This window comes from Protopterus annectens, chromosome 5.part0, assembly GCF_019279795.1.
Source record: "Protopterus annectens isolate FY-2018-M chromosome 5.part0, PAN1.0, whole genome shotgun sequence".
Classification (NCBI taxonomy): domain Eukaryota; kingdom Metazoa; phylum Chordata; order Ceratodontiformes; family Protopteridae; genus Protopterus; species Protopterus annectens.
Window position 1 is genome coordinate 839,563,707 of NC_056735.1, and position 17,531 is coordinate 839,581,237.

Sequence of the window (17,531 nt, forward strand, 5' to 3'; positions counted from 1 at the left end):
AACATGGCTTTCTCAAATAGCTGTTTTATACCACTTTACTCACTGATTATGTCATCAGCTGCTGAAGGGACATGGGTTTCTTACCTAGCTGTTTTGCTTGTAACCTTTATGCCAAGATGTATTCTAACTACATAGGAACTTTTTAAGTAAATGTGTCAGAATTATAGGTGGAATCCATGATTTTAAAGAGCAGCGACATTACATTGTCAACTAAGGGACACAAAGTCAATTGTCTGGTTTTGCCAGTATATATGGCTCTGATCGATAGAGTATAAGTAAGGTTATATTCCAGAAAATCGATGCATTTTGATTATGGTGCAAGAGAAAAAATTTAATTGAATTTTATTTAGTTACAATTTGAAAACAAAAATAAAAACAGATATTGACACAAATGCAGCCCATCACTAAAATAAAAACAGCAATGACAAGAGAGAAAAAAGAATGAACTATGTACAGCAACAAACCATGTACAAATATTTGCAAAAACTCTGCATTTAAGAATATGTTATAATGCCATTAATTAATATAATAATAGTGAACAAGGCGATGCTATCTGGCATGAAGAAGTCTAAGTTGACTATAATAAGTCAGTAACACTTACCATTAATGAAGAATATTTATTGCTCTGCCGGAATATTTGAACGCATACAAAATATTGCCTAAATGTTGGTGCAAGAGATTATCTGCAAATAATAAATGGGGAGGGAGGGGTACCCCTTGATTTCCGACACTTGGTACATAAAAATGTAATGACAATAGCTAAGACCCAAAAAACTTCCAGCACTTAGCAACCATTTAAGAATGGTACAGGAACTGTAACAAATACCCAAAACTCCCACTCCTTATGGGACAGATAGCCCATAAATTGTTGCCAATTTACAAAACAAATTCTCCCAGTAAGCCTGAATCTAAGGACTACACCAGAACATATGCAGAATATTCGGTCCATATTCTCCACACATCCAGCAACTGGAGTCAGATTTCCACTTGGACCGCCACAGCTTGTTGGGAGTAAGACAACATTTATAAACCAGCCTTAACTGCAAGTCTTGGTATTTTGGCCATTGACTAAGCTGGTGAATTACATTCCACAAAGATTCCCATAGCATGGAATTCATTCAAAAATCCTCTTGAGATCTCCACCTACTCTTTATAAGTTGTTTGAGCCTTGCTTTCAGTCAAGACCCAATAAATCAAACTTGTTCTCCTTTTCTGTACTCTAGACCACTTTCCCCAGGTCAACAGTCTGACAGATATGCTACCTAGCAAAATATGCTTGCTCGAGATTTGTCCCAGCTAGCTATACACAAAACAATCTCAGGTTCATACCTCTCAACTGTACAGATTTTCACATAATGTCCAGAGTTTTGACTCATATTTTTGGTCTGTTCTTCATAAAAATTGTGTTTTTTTGACAAATCACTGGGATGATCTAAGGATTAAAGTCATTATATAATGACATGCACTTGGGTTTCAGACTTCATATCCTGCACAAAATGCATGCTAACACAAATGCTATTATTTTAGCAACTTTGTAAGTTTAAAAGAGCAATATTTAAAATGTGTCCCTATTTTTGGGTCTTTGTCCCACCTAGATATCAGGCATTGTCAAGATTTCTTGCACTAAGAGGTTGAGAGGTATGCTCAGGTTTGAAGACTGAATTCCTGTTGAACAATGGGAACATTTTTTAGGGTGTTATCAGACTGCCCCTAAATGATTTGAGCTTCCTTATACCTTTAGTGCTCCAGTAATTTTCTGATGAGTGAAATACCACTTTCCCCACTTCATGATGATTCCAAATGCAAGCGATCAAATCTTCATCTCATGCTAGGCTTTACACGAGTCAACTTTCCTCCAAGAGCCTTTGAAGCCACTCCTTTGGTATTAGCTCCCCATGACCATTGACAGCAGAGATCCTAATTGGAGCTGTAGTACTTTGCATGTGAGCTGCCAATCTGATGAACTGATTAAGAAAACTATAATATATAGCTCTGCACAAGAGGAAGGCCCAGACGTCCATAACATTTAGAGACATAGACAGCTGAAGCTGAGACCCACCTTCCTGACTTACCAAGAACTGAGTTATCAACCATCTTCTGGATAGTTCTCACACTTGGGTGAAGAACCAAGACGGGTAAAGATATGACCAAAAATAATACATGTGGAAGAATCATAGTTACAGAAAACTTTTCAGAATTCAGTAAACTACAAGAAAATCAAATCAATCTGTACTTGAAATAACCCCAGTCTTTCCACTGGATAGCCTAATAGTAAAACTAAAACTCATTACTTTGGCCATATATAATATTGATTCAACAATGTTAGTAAAGAAATTATTCACAGAGTATATTCAGGAACACCAAATGCTTCAGATTGTAAAAAAGCCTACCAGGGCAAGGAATATACTAGATATTGTTTGTGTTCCCAAAGAAATTACTGTAACTTCAAGTCAAGTTTTACCACCATTGATGTGCAGTGATCATGGGGTCATAAAGGTTAATTTGTTGCTAGATAATTCTGCCAAACTGAAATCTAAGCCAATGCACAGAAGGTTAATTACAGATTATAGGGAAGCAAAACAGTTACTATATAAAACTAACTGGAGTGAGGTGTTCAGTGGAATAACTGCAGATGGAATGTGAAAAGTTTTGAAAGAGAAATTGTTTGAGTGCAAAAAGTCAAAAAAGGTTTAACAACAGGATCTAGGCACGCAACATCAGGGGGGTATGTTTCCATAAGAACAAGAAACCAGATTAAGGTGACAGACAAAAAATATAAGAAATGGAAGAGAGGTCGAACTACATCTTTGAAAACTGAAATAAACAAACTGGACAAACAGATTAAGCATAGTGTTAGACAAGATCAATAAAAATTTGAAAATAATTTATATAAAGATATTGAGCCTAATAGGAAACCTTTTTATAGATACATAAGATGTGGAAGGAGTAAAGATACACAAATTGATAAACTGTGTGCAGATTCCAAAATTTATTCTCAGACACAACAGATTATAAATATATTTACAAAATCTTATGCAAAACAGTTTGGCTCCACAAAAGGGGTGGTAAGTTGTCCTAGTGACATCCAGGTAACCCCAGACACTGGAATCAAATTAGATTAGATTGAAAAAGAACTGTGCAAACAGGATCCAAACAAAGCCAGGGAGGAGATGGAATAAGTAACAATGACCTGAGAACACTTAAGCAAGACCTTACACTGCCATTACATCTATTATTCACCAGGCCATATAAATATGGGGAGCTTCCTCAAGATTGGAGGCACGCACTTATTAAACTTGTCTTTAAGGGAAAGGGGAGTAGGACAAAGCCAGAATCATATAGACCTTTAAGTCTACTTTCATGTTGTGGAAAAATAATGGAGAAGGTAATACTAGATAAGTTATTGTCAGAACTGGATAGGTTAGGACTTGAAACCATATATCAGCATGCATATGTTGAAAATAGATCTATTACAACCTGTAACATGATGTTCTATAACAATATAATAACAGCTATGAATGAAAATTTGTGCTGTGATGTGATTTATATAGATTTAACTTCAGCATTTGACAAAGTCATGCACAAAACACTGATCAATAAATTAGTACAACTAGGTATTGATGTACTGTTGATAAGATGGACAGCTGCATGGCTTACAAATAGGACATGGCAAGTATCATACACCAACTGAACAGGTGAAATCCTTGGTTACAGTCACGGTGTCCCACAGGGCTCTGTACTAGGCTCTTACTTGTTTAGATTGTATCTTTCAGACCTTACTTTTTCATCTGAGGTGTTGTACAGTCTATATGCTGATGACCTGAAATTGGGTAAACTGATTACAAGTGTTACAGATAAGGCATGTCTGCAAAATAATTTGACTAAATTAACCATTTGGGCACAGAAGAATAATATGTTGATAAATACATCGAAAACTAAGCATATGAGATTTGGGAGACATAAACTGAAAGGTGAATATTTAATACAGCACACAGTGATTGAAACTGTAGACTCATTTAAGGACCTGGGTATACGGGTAGATTCAGCTATGAGTTTTTCTAATCATATCAACCAATTGGCTAATGATAGTTATAGAACTATAGATTGTATAAAAATATTTATAAAGTCTAGGAAATCAAACATAATGAAGTCATTGTTTGTTAGTTACATTAGACCCAAACCTGAGTATAGAATAACAATATGGAAACCCTATAGGAAAACAAGCATGAATAAACTGGAAAGAGTAAAGCGGAAATATACTAAGGGCATCCATGGATGTGAAAATCTAAGTTATTATGAAATACTAAAATATCTGAACTTGTACAGTGTCTCTTACAGATATTTAAGAGGAGATCTTATTCAGGTATATAGGGCATTTAGGGACAACTACCTCTGGGAATGTTTGGGGTTATCAAAAATTACTAGAGAATTGTCAGATAACCTATGTAGAAGATTCTATAGGAATGAGAAGTGTACTAATTGGTTCTCTGACAGAATAGCTGATTCTTGGAACAGACTACCAAATTTCATTAAAGCAAGTACTAGTTTAGATATTTTTAAGAACAGCCTGGACATTTATTATGGGAACAAGTGTTTTGGCATATTGACAATCTAGAAGGGCTTTAATGCCCATGCTTGAAACATTTGTATGTATGTATGTATGCATATAATGCAAAGACATGATTAACTAGTGAAAAGACTAATGCTGAAAAAGAATGATGCCAGAAGGGGGAAGGCAGAGGCAAAGCTGAAAAGACAGCATTTCTGAATGAAATGAATTTGAATTTGCAACAACTAAAAGAAACAGTTTTTGATAGACGGGTCCAGTGTGCTAAAGTCCTGAAGTCATGAATGGTCAGGCATGACTAAATGCCTAAATAGCTAGAAAGCTGACACTTGCCCCAACAGCTTTTTTACTCTTATTACTCTGTTCCTCTTTCTACTGCTAGTAAAACTGACTGAATGTTTTGACCTCAGCATCGTTTGCGCATGCATATTCTGCAGTCCTCATCGACTTTACTGTCAGACCATCTAATATGTATATTTAAATCTTATGTTTCAAAGCCATCAGCATCTTAGCAGCTGTCATCACCTTTTGTAAAACTACTGGAATTTCAACCCTGGCTCCAGTCTGTGATTCATGAATTCCTTGAAACTACTGGGATTTTTCAAAATGTTTCTTCCACTGAAGCCTGAATTACAATTCTCTGTTAAGAAGTAGATGGAATTAATCAACTGTGTACTTATTTATCCAATGTAACCTCTTATACTCAGAAAGAGTAAATTATGTAAAAAAATTGTTAGATCACTAAGAATAATAATTAAATAGTTCAGTAACTACAAAGCTGCCATATGATTGAAAGAATAACTCTCTATATCCCATAGGCATGCAGGAAGATGGTTAAAATTACAAAAGCATCAAACAAACAAACAAGCAAACAAAGAAACCACATAATGCATTTAAAACACACCATGGAGTATTACATGTATTAACACTGAACAATCACAAATTATTAATTACTTGTTAAGAATTATACTGAAACACTTGGCTGGCTACATGCTAAGCAGTCTTTCTTACATTTCATCGCCTGCTTATCCTGTAAATTACTCCTTCCTTCCATTTAGTACTCATGATTTTACGATAATCCCGATCTTAAAACTTTAAAATCTCCAGGCTCTGATATTTTACTAGCTGATATCCTTTAATCCACTGCACTTATGCATTCAATTACTCATAGTCATTGGGCCTTCCTTAGTTTGAAAATTAGCAACCAGTGTAGTGCTATTAAAGCCAGGATAGGATTCCTTTCCCTGCATCTCTTAATGATCCATTAATACATTAAGTGTGAACTACAAAGTGTTTATATATACCATACTGGCAATTATACCAAAATACTTCTTCCAGACTTCATATTCTCAGATATAAAGAGTTAGACTGGATAACAGAAATGTATTGTGCTGTTGGAACATTAACCTCCTAATACTACAGGCTAGTTTTCTTATGAAAAAAAGCTTAGAATTTGTTGTAATCAACTCAGTTCATCTAGCTGTTAGAAATGTGTTTATTGTTTCATTTTTTCTATTCAGACAGGTGCATTTACATAAGGGAAATTTAAAATGTTACAGCTGCTTTTTTTCATAATAGCTGGCTGCATTAGATACTGAACCCGTATCTCATCTTACCAGGAATATTAAAAGCCCCACCTAAGACAGAATAAACTGGCTTTGCAGATGATTGGCTTTTTGCCTTTACATATTCACCTTCCTCTTAGTCGGCAAACTATGATATCCTTCCTGGTAGCACTGTGGATGCAGCTAGATTAGTGGCAGCTTCATTGAATTATACCCCTTTTTCACTCATATTTCTTTTCCTTTTTTCTTCAGTTTAAGGCATGTTAAGCTACTTAGGAGTTTCCATCACCACTAGTTGGAAACAATTAAGTTCCTGATATTCCAACAGAAAAATACCTGCAGGAATATCAGATGGGTGCAGTGTTTATCAAACTACAAGGATAAACATAGAAAAGGGAAGAAACACACAGGCTAACAAGCTGAATAATGAGGCCAGCCTATGTCCTGATAAAGTAAACACACTCAAGAGTGGAAGGGTGATAGAGATCACAAATTTAAAAGAGAGCAATATTATAAGCAACAAGCATCACAAGCTTTCTTTCCATACCAATATGAGAGAAACAACTAGTAAGGCCACACTACATTAAACTATAAAGTCTAAAATACATTAATTCTACAAAACTAAGTAGAACCTTTTACTGCACTTAACATACTAGGTGAAAACTTGTATAATTTCAGATATTTTCTTCTTGAGCAATATACTGCGAGAAGGGATGAGGTATTCTTCCCAGCTGAAAATGATATACTTGGAAAAATGAGAAAGGCTAGGAACTACAGAGAACTTTACCAGAAGGTGGGGGTATTTAATTTCACAACGCACCAAGTTTTTGGTGCCCTAGAGGTTATTTTAAGGGAAGTGTGTAAGCTAGGTCATGGGTGGTCAAGCATGGCTGACTCTATAAACGTCAGAGGTGACAGACAACTAGCACAAATGGAACATAATGAGATATAAATAAATAAAAAAAGAGAGAGAAAGAGTGAGAGAATGAGAGAGAAAGAGAGATCAATATCAAGATGGAGACAACAAAAGAACTTAAACATACTAACTGCTAACTGCCTTTACTTTAATGATACAAAAGTAAAAGTAGTAACATTTTATTCCTTAATATGAAACTGTCATTAACTAATTGTACATATTGCATTTAGTAATGCAATAAGCAAATACTGACAGGCTCTAGTTGAGTTTCAGTTTTGCTTTCATTGATATTACTGCATTTACTGTAATATAATGGAATAACTATATTAATTTCTGCAATGAAATACCATTAATCATCTGCCATTACAAAGTGTAGCAGTAAGGGCCCGAACAAGTATCTTTTCATTCCTTATACTCTCCCTTCTTCATTTACTTCCTTTCTTCTATCTAATTCTCTTTCTTGACATTCTCTCTAAATATCCCATAATATACCATAAGCTTGTTTTTCCCTCACCTCATATTGCAATTCCTATTTGTATTAGATTTACTTAGTTTTACTTTCTCTACAAGCTGCTTAATGTTTCTCAAAATATTAAATGACTGTCATATATCTTGTCTCAATTTGTAATCAATGTTTTTGTATTATGCCTATCCAGATAAAATTTGCTGTATCCAGGACTGTTTGTAACCTTCTGAGCCCCCCCCCCCCAAGCCTTTCTGTGTTGGAGGGAAGCCTTCTAGCTTATCAGTGGGATTGGTAAGCACTAGGTAGCCTATCTACAACAAGAGGAGTGGTTTCTTGCCCAGAAATTGTAGTTTATTGGCCGTTTGGGTAGTTTTTCCATCCCTTTCAACTTTTTGGTGTAAAAGCCCATGTTTGAGCTTGTTTCCCCCTGTTTCTGTAACTAGCCTAGCCCAGATAAAGATTTGCTGTATCCAGGACTGTTTGTAAGCTTCTGAGCCCCCAAGCCGTTCTGTGTTGGAGGGAAGCCTTCTAGCTTATCAGTGGGAATGGTAAGCACTAGGTAGCCTATCTACCACAAGAGGAGTGGTTTCTGGCCCAGAAATTATAGTTTATTTGCCGTTTGGGCAGTTTTTCCATCCCTTTCAACTTTCTGGTTTAAATGTCCATGTTTGCATGGGTTTGCAATTGTTTAAGCTCCATGGATCCAGTTAGGTGTGCTGCAGACTGCAAGAGCATCAAGAAGGGGAAAGAGATACTCTAAGTGCCTCCATTTTGATTATTTCCTAATTTATTGCTTTCTGCACTTGTTTTTAGTCATTTTTTAATTTAATTGCATTTATGTAAACTGTATTTGCTTTAATATTGCTACACACTCAAGTGTGCTAACTTGCACTGCATTTTAATTATTTTTACTGCTGCTTTAGCTGCTTTTCTGTAAAAAAAAAAAAAAAAAAAGCTTGTTTCATACCTTTCCTGTAACTAGTTGCTGTATCCAGGACTGCTTGTAAGCTTCTGAACCCCCCCCAAGTCTTTTTGTGTTGGAGGGAAGCCTTCTAGCTTATCAGTGGGAGTGGTAAGCACTAGGTAGCCTATCTACTACAAGAGGAGAGGTTTCTTTCCCAGAAATTGTAGTTTACTGGCCGTTTGGGCAGTTTTTTCATCCCTTTCAACTTTCTGGTTTAAAACTGCGGGGTTTACATTTGTTTAAGCTCCGCCTGGCGGCACCAAGCTGAGGTAAACTATTACGGGTGTCAGAAAGTCTGCTCTTCAGTTTTTCCCTTGAATCTTGTTAGTTCTTTCTCTCTTGCACTTCAAATAGCTTAATCGCTTTGCACTTCAACAGGTTTTTGTAGCAATTATTGTAGCACACCTAAATGCCATCAGCACTAGTTGTTCTTCATGGAAATAGCTCCAGAACATAGTAGTTATAATCACCCCTCCTGCCATGATTAAAGGGCAGTTCCCTGTGCTTTCTCCTATTAACCTGGTGCACTTGGGCATTCTGAGGCAGTGTAGCAACTACCTCATGTACATAGACAACGCTCTCCTCTTACCTTCCAACACTCAGACTTGTGAGAGATGTACTTATATCACCAAATTAGAAGCTACGCACTGTCCAGCCAAGCCCAGACTAGCTGGTTAAGAGGAGAAGGTCAACACCTGCACTACACCACATGGAACACATAGCCCTCCGGAGCACACTATCACATCTCTCACATAAAAACACAAACCACACACCCACCTTCACTGAGGATCTCAATAGAAATTTACCCAAACAACAGAGACCTCCAAGACAGAAACGCACTTGACCACCATAATGCAGCATAAACCACAGAACACATAGATCACCTCCACAGTGTACCCCTCAACCTAAGACCCTAAGGCTAAACTCCTTGCCCAATACACTAATCATAGGTGACTCAATAGTGAGGCACACAGATATCCCACTCACTAGGTTGAATAAGGAATAGGTAACAGTCAGCTGTCTATGAGGTGCCAGAATCCGACATATAACACCCGCACTCAGGTCACTCCACAACAAGTACAAGTATGACTCTGTCATTGTCCATGTGGGTGTGAATGACCTGAGATGCACCTCCCTGGACAACATGAAAAGAGACATGGTGGAGCTCTTGTATTATGTGGCCCAGGCAGGTGTAACCCTAACCCTGATCAGTATCCTATCATCACCCAGAATGATACTGCAGTACAAACAAAAAATGAGTTACTTCAACAATTGCCTAAGTTTCTGGTGTCATTCTAAGGGGATCCAGTATCTGCCTGCTTGGGACAACATAAATGACAGACCTCAATGCTTTGCCAGAGATGGCCTGCATATGTCACCCCTGAGTTTTCGAGTACTGGCTAAGGCTCTTTCCACCACTATAGTGCCTTTTTTAAGTGGTGCTTCAAAGACCAAATTACCACTGTAACAGCTATAAATAAATGCAATCTGAGGGTCATGCTGCTCAACACTAGAAGTCTAAATCTCAAGATGCACTTGCTCGGAGCATGCCTCAAGATGGAGAACATCAACATTTGTGCTGTAACGGAGACCTGGTTTAAAGCAGCGGAAAGCACCCCTGTACTACCAGGCAATAACTCATTCTACACCTTTCGGCCCCAAAATATGGACCATAGCTCCAAAGGCAGCAGTGTCTCCATATTCATAAAGGATATGCACACCTCCAGACTAGTACCCCAGCATAATGCATCTGAGATACTTCAGATACAACTGACAGTGGGTAAGATGGCAATCCAGGTCATAGCCTGCTATAGGTCCCCAAGCATGTCCATAGACTCTCACTCCACTTTCTTAAGCACCGTGGAATCTATCAAGGTCCAACCCAACACTCTCATACTAGGAAACTTCAACTACCCCTCCATCAACTGGGAGAATTACTCAAGCAACAATACAGTGGCCCAATGCTTCCTGGAATTCATCATTTACAATGCCTTGGACAAGCTCATTCTGACCACCACTAGAGGATGAAACATCCTTGACCTGGTTATTACTAACATGGACGACTAATGCTCTACACCAGTAGTCAATCCCTCCCCGGATAGATCTGACCATAAACGAATGCACATGGAAATCCACATCTCACCCACACTCCCCGCAAAGGTAACCACCTTGAAAAACTTCTCCAAAGCTGACTTTGGGCTCCTAAAAACAGACGTAGCTAACTTCACAGCAACCATACCAATGGAAAATAGCTGGATGACTGCCAAATCATACACCAGTGCACTGTATGAACATGTACATAAATACATGGAACTAGCCATATCCAACAGAACCAAGACGCTCTCCTCCAAAAAAAGGAAGCCAGTCCGGTGGTCCCTGCTATTAATAAGCTCTACAACCAAAGGAAGAAACTGTTGCAGAAAAAGGTGAAGTCCCAAGACTGGAAAAACTCCTTTATTAACCTCAACAAAAAGTTGAGATCCCTCATCAAATCTTCTAAAGCCAGCTATGAAGGCAGAATTGTGGCAGACACTAAAAACAATCACAAAGCCTTCTATAGTTATATCAAGAACCTCCACAGCAATAGCTAGATTTTCTCTGAGTTACTGTACAATGGTACCTCCTATATTGAGCCAACAGATGTTGCCAATATACTGGCCGACAAATTCATTGTCAACTTTACCACTTTCTCTCACCCTAAAGGACCAATCACAATACCGGAAGAATGCCAGACACCCAGCATTACTGCAGCAAAGGTTAAAGCTGCATTGTCCAAGGCAAGAATACAGCTTCCATGGGACCCGATAATATCCCTGGCTGTGTTCTACATGAACTACAAAGTGAACTGGCACCACATCTGTATGCCCTGTTCAGTCACAGCCTCATCTCAGGCTTTGCCCCTACTGAATGGCGTACTGCCAAAGTCATCCCTCTCCATAAAGGGAGAGCAACTACAGACCCTTGAAATTATTGCCCCATTAGCCTGACGAGTCTGATATGTAAAGCTATGGAGGGTATCATCATGGACCTGATTAACAAAGATATAGGAAATCTCCAAACTCTAGAACCCACGCAATTCGGCTTTGTGAAAGGGAGATCATGCCTGTTCAACCTGGTTGACTTCTTTGAGACAGTCACCAGGGCTGTGGATGAAGGTAAGGCAGTGCATGCAGCCTACCTCGATCTAGCCAAGGCCTTTGATACCATTCCTCACTCAGAAATTATTGATAAACTCACCAAACTAGGCAACAACCTCCATATCACTAGGTGGGTTGCAAATTGGCTCACAGATAGAACACACCGTGTGAAAGTAGTAGACTTGAAGTCAGACTTCTGACCAGTCACGAGTGGAGTCCCAAATTGATCGGTCCTGGCTCTTCTCCTGTTCAGCATCTACTTCTCAGAAGTTTAGGCCAACACAAAGGGACTGTGGCTGACCAAGGTCACAGGTGACTGCAAGCTGGGAGCCATTATCAACTCCTCAAGTGATGCAGACATCCTACAGAAAGGCCTCTCTGAGACCAATGACTGGTGTTGAAACCATGGCCTTAAGCTTAATGCCAAAAAACGTGTTGTCACCCCCTTTGGTAAAAACTCAGTTTTCACAAATTACCACATCGATGGGAGCCCACAGAACACTGAAGGCGTTTTAAGAGATCTGGGGATGCAGGTTTACAGCAACCTCTCCTTCAACCACCACATTGCCACTGTGATCAGAAAGTCCTTCTATGTGTATGTCTATGTATCTCATTACCAAGGGTTTTGCATCCAGGAAGAAAGAGGTCATCGTCTTTCTCTACTCTTTCCTCATTAGACCAATTATTGAGTATAATGCCCCATTTGGCATGTACCTCACTAGACACCTGCAACAGCTGGAGAGGCCACAGAAGCACCTCACGATGAGGATCCTAGGCATTAAACACATGTCCTACACGGACAGACTCAAAAGACTCCAGCTATAATAAATAAATAAATAAATAAATAAATAAATAAATAAAATAAAATAAAATAAATAAATTCCAAAAGACTTGATCTCAATGAAAGTGACTTATTCTGGTGTAAGTCTGCCCTAATTCCAAAAGGCTTTCTCTCTGTGTTAATTTGCTGCAAATATTATCTATATATAGGCTTACACCAGGGTGGGAGAAGATTCCAAAATAATTGCAATTGGAGTAAGTTACTTTGAGTCTTGGACTAAATAACTTACTTTGAGATCAAGTCTTTGGAACTGGGGCCTAAATACTAACAAATACTGCTCGGAGGTAAGGTATGCTTTTACTTCAAAAATATTAATTTCCGTCATACTACATTTCCTTCGACTTCATTGATTTACTATAATAAAAGCATATAAATCTCAGTGAAATTATATACTGAACACTCCAGATGATGCAAGAATAACAGCTTCACATGTTGAAATATGTTACATTATTATACAATATCATTTTATTTTAATTATAAGTGTCTAGCTATTATTTCCTTTTGTTGAGTAATCCCATAGTTATAGGGATATGAGACTAACCAGGCCACACTTCTCTGAAATTACTCCCTATTACCATAGGATCATAGGAACATAGGATGTTGTATCTATGTTGGACTCTATGTTCTCCAAATAATTTGTGTCAGAGCCAAGGACTAAAAGTAAATGCCAAGAAATGCATAATAGTATCCTTCAGGAAGTCATCCACCCGTGGTAACTATCATATTGACAACATACCTCAAAGAATTGACCAGTAATCTGGGACCTGAGGACACAGAGTTAGACAGTAATCTAGCCTTTGACCATCACATATTTACAGCAGTGAGGAAATTATTCTATGTTGTGCAGCTTATAAACAAAGGTATGACATGTTGGATCAAGGAGGTCACTGTTATACTGTATTCAACATTCATCACACCTGTCATTGAGTACAATGCCCCCTTTGGTATGTACCTAACTAGGCATATCCAGCAATTGACATATCCAGAGAAGTCAGTCAATAAAATAATTCAGGGCATAAGTAACATGTCCTATGCATACTGCTTCAAAGCCATATCCCTGTATTCTGTCTATTGTAGGCTGTTGAGGAGAGATTCTAGCCTAGCGTACAAAGCATTGTTGGATATCACCCTGATGGACCTCCTACATATCTGCAAAACAAACAGCATACAGAATTACCCATTCTAAAGACTTAAATCTTCCCAGTAATATAAATAGGACCTGCTGGAAATATGTAATGTACTACAATACCAGACTGATGTGTAGAGTGGACGGAGCAAGCCCCTATTCCATCTCTCTGTCCCAAACATCAATTTAATATATGCTCCCCAGATAAGGGACATATCAGATATTAAACTGATAAGAACAGATACTACACTTGATCTTAGCCAAAAGGTCGAGAAGCAATGCATTCCAGAGACTACCCATTTTCTAAAACAAGTTTCCCTTCTGTGTGAAGCAGAGTTCCTCGCTAAACCAATTCAAGTGCAACTTGGGACATCTGGATGAGGAGCAGGAAATTCATCCCTGGTTTGGCACCTATGTCTCTAATGGACACAGACAGCCAGTAAATGGGTCATTTCCTAGGCCCCTACTTGTAAATGTTTCATCTCCCAAGTACCTGCTTACACTTACCAAGAGTACCAGAACTTGTTAGAGATTTGGGATGCATGGCTATGTATATTGCATGTAAAAGTGACATTTGATAATAGAAATGAATGGCACTTACCTTCTACATGTCTATATGGAAAATGCGTAGATCTAGTAAACTGTTACTTTCACTTCAGATTCATGATGTGGTATCTGTGTGTTTGTGTATAAATGTATCTATATATATATATATATATATATATATATATATATATATATATATATATATATATATACATACACAAATATATAGATACATATCATATCCATGACCTAGAAGATATATTGAGGTGCTGCTTTCCTTTGCTTGTCATTAGGGTCTATAAGCTCATATGTTTGTCAGAAGAGGCAGAGTTTCTATTAATAATATAGAATTATTTCAAATTATAAACTTCTACCTTGAAGTCATACATAAAAAGATCTTTTGCATGTACAGCTTTAATTCCATTTCATCTCATTCAGCTGCATTAAATGCTAATTGTTTCCAATTTACCAAGAGCAGTAATTGCTAGCAGAAAGCAATGATATTAGTTCAAGTTTTCTGTTAAAGCAGTTTTTTTCTTCTGATGCAGGTTGAAATTCCACTTACTGTCACAATGCAACTGAAACATGTTTAAAATATACTTCAATGACTATTTTTGGTAGGTTGAATTAATTTCTTGTTATAAAGATTATACGGAAATGGAACATCGGTTATCTGGATACAAAGTTGTTTGAGTTCATTCTAAAAAGACAATAAATTTGTGTAATTTCATGATTTGTCTTATTATATATTTTTATGGCTGTCAAATTGTGCATGTTAAATATTAAACTTTATAAACACTAGGCATTTTTTCATGATATATTATTCCATACCCCATCTTGCAATACGTACTCAGCTAAAACTTTTGCGTTTTGGCAGTGGATGCAATTATTTTGTAAGAGTCAGTATGGTTCTGAATATTTTTTATTGCAGCTTCTGACACAGTGACCAGAATTTTGAAATCACTTTCTGTCTGTAACTGCTGCAGTCTCCAATCCATTCTTAAACAGAAGCCAAACTGTATCCTCTTAGATGAGACTAAATGCCTTTTAATCTGCCTCCTTTGACTTACTCAGGTTAAGTGTGAAAAAAAGGTAACAATGTAGGTAAACATTAATTACTGCCAAATATATGTGTTATGGTTTGTAGTAGTCACATGACTAAGAGGCCTTCCATTTGGGTGTTCAGTGCTACTGTCTGCTACCTGGCATTCCAGCATGCACTCATAACGTTTATTCTTCTTAAAGTCTGTGCATAGTCTGTCTTCTTGTACACCTAACACAAGATTCTTGGGTGAATATTTGTCCCTGATGTTACAGTTCCTGACCTGTACCCAGAAACATCCAGCAGTTAATTTTCTAATCATGTGGAAACTTTACTGCAATGTATTTAAAGAATACCATGTGACTTCTTACACATTATTCTGTGCAGAGAAGATAAAACACGGACACTGAATATATTCATATTTGGCCTTCCTTAATGCTGATTTCCTCTTCTATGTTAGCATCTGCTCAAGGAACTTGAAACGCAACCTCTCCATGTAATATTATACTAGTATTTCTGCTCTCCAACACAAATTTCTGAATTAATCTCATGAGGAATTAGGCCTGGAATTTTACAAATAATTATAGACTTCACTGCTCAAATGCGTCTGTTGTTCAATATAAGTTCAGGGCCTTGGAATCCAAACAATTATTTATGTTTGATTTGAAGGTCTTATCTTGTCTGCTGTAAAGACCCACATGCTCTACAGTTTTTTTAGCACAGATTTTCGGCTTTTAAATAACTGAAGTAAACAATCTTCTCTTTTCTGATTGTATAATTAAGATGAATTTACTTTCTTTTTTAGTTTTTAGACATTGGCATTTATTCCAAGGAAATATTAATTTTTACAATAAAACAACTTTTAACAAGAAAGTTGATTAAAAAAAATATAGTGAAATTAGGAAGCTGGAAAAATCCACTGTTTCTTCAAGATTCTGTACAAAGGTTTTATTTTATTTTATTGCTATTTATGTCACTGTGTAGTTAGTATTTTGCGTAATCTTCAGTAACAGTTTAAGAAGGCACAGTGAATAAATAGTATAGCAGATTAGCAAATTAGTAGTCCAAAGGTAGGATAGACTGAAAAGCCCCATGAAAAGCAGGGGGCTTTCTGTAAAAAAAAAATCACAATGCAGACAAGCATCATAGTTTATGATTATAGCAGTCAAGGTGAGGAGGGATTACTCCCTACTAATGAACTCCCATTATACTCTGACATTAATAGGTATTTTGTAAACTCATTCTCCAAAGAAACTAGTATCAAACTTTTTGTGCCAAAAAAATGGAATTTGGAAACAGCAGGAATATATTTTCAGATTATTAGTACTATAGCCAAGTGTGGTTGTTCATAGGTTCATAGATTAGTACTAGACTAACTTCTCTTGTGTGCCATTTTAAGCCAAGCCAGTTATCCCATATGAGAATCAAACCATATATTTTGTGTCTGCAAGGTAAACACCTCAGCCATTATGCTAACCTCCCAACCATTGTTCATGTGTGCTTTCCTCTTTGTCCTCTTATCTGCAGAGTATTGTTTTCCTGACTACTTCTGTTTGTTGCTGTGTATATGTATAATGGAGGGATTGGATGCTTTACAGTATTCTTGTCTTGCTTTACACTAATGTACTTCATATGTATTACATTTCTACTCAGATTTGCAATGAATGACCCTCTTCTGTCATTGCTAGGCTATTGACAATGTTTTGTTATTGTTTTCCATCCCTCTTAGTTTTTGGTGTGCTGCTTTTTGCCACGTTATATAACATTTGTATCATCTTCAGCTAGCATGACTTGCTTTGTTAGCATTGTCGTGCGTGTGACTTTGTTTAACTTTCATATACATCTCATGGCATAGGGACTTGCTGTATCACTGGCTCTAGGCAAGGAATATGCTGCTCCCCTTTTTGCAGTCATACTACAGAACACAACCAACCATGCCGTGAGTCTCATAATATAAGGCCTGAATCACTGAAGTCTTTGGCATTTGTGTGAGTATGGTTGGAAAATTTTACTTTCTTTCCATAGATGTTAAATGTATACATTACTGCAAACTGCAATGAAGCTTGTTTGTTGTCTTCATTTCCACTGTTGCCTAAAACACTGTTCACTTGTTAAATTTACACTGTCTTTATTGCCTCACTTTGCAGTTATCTACATTGCTTGCTGTTAAGCTTTTGCTCTTATAGACAGCTACTGTACATACTCAAATCACGTGAAAGACATTTTGCATATAATTTTTTCTGCATATGACAAAATTGAATGAATTTTCATCTTCCTCTGATTCAGTACTTTGATTTTTGGCTCATTGTTCAATAACAATTTATATAATCTGTCTGTTAGGTGTCCAATTGCTCAAACTGT

The 17,531-nt window shown here is 37.3% G+C and overlaps 1 non-coding gene across 1 annotated transcript; it reads right to left on the reverse strand.

The window, feature by feature from the left end:
• Positions 1-13,670: 13,670 nt before the first annotated feature.
• LOC122802983 lies at positions 13,671-13,862 on the reverse strand. The gene has a single exon (XR_006365043.1). It is a non-coding gene; the product is annotated as a U2 spliceosomal RNA (small nuclear RNA).
• Positions 13,863-17,531: the final 3,669 nt, after the last annotated feature.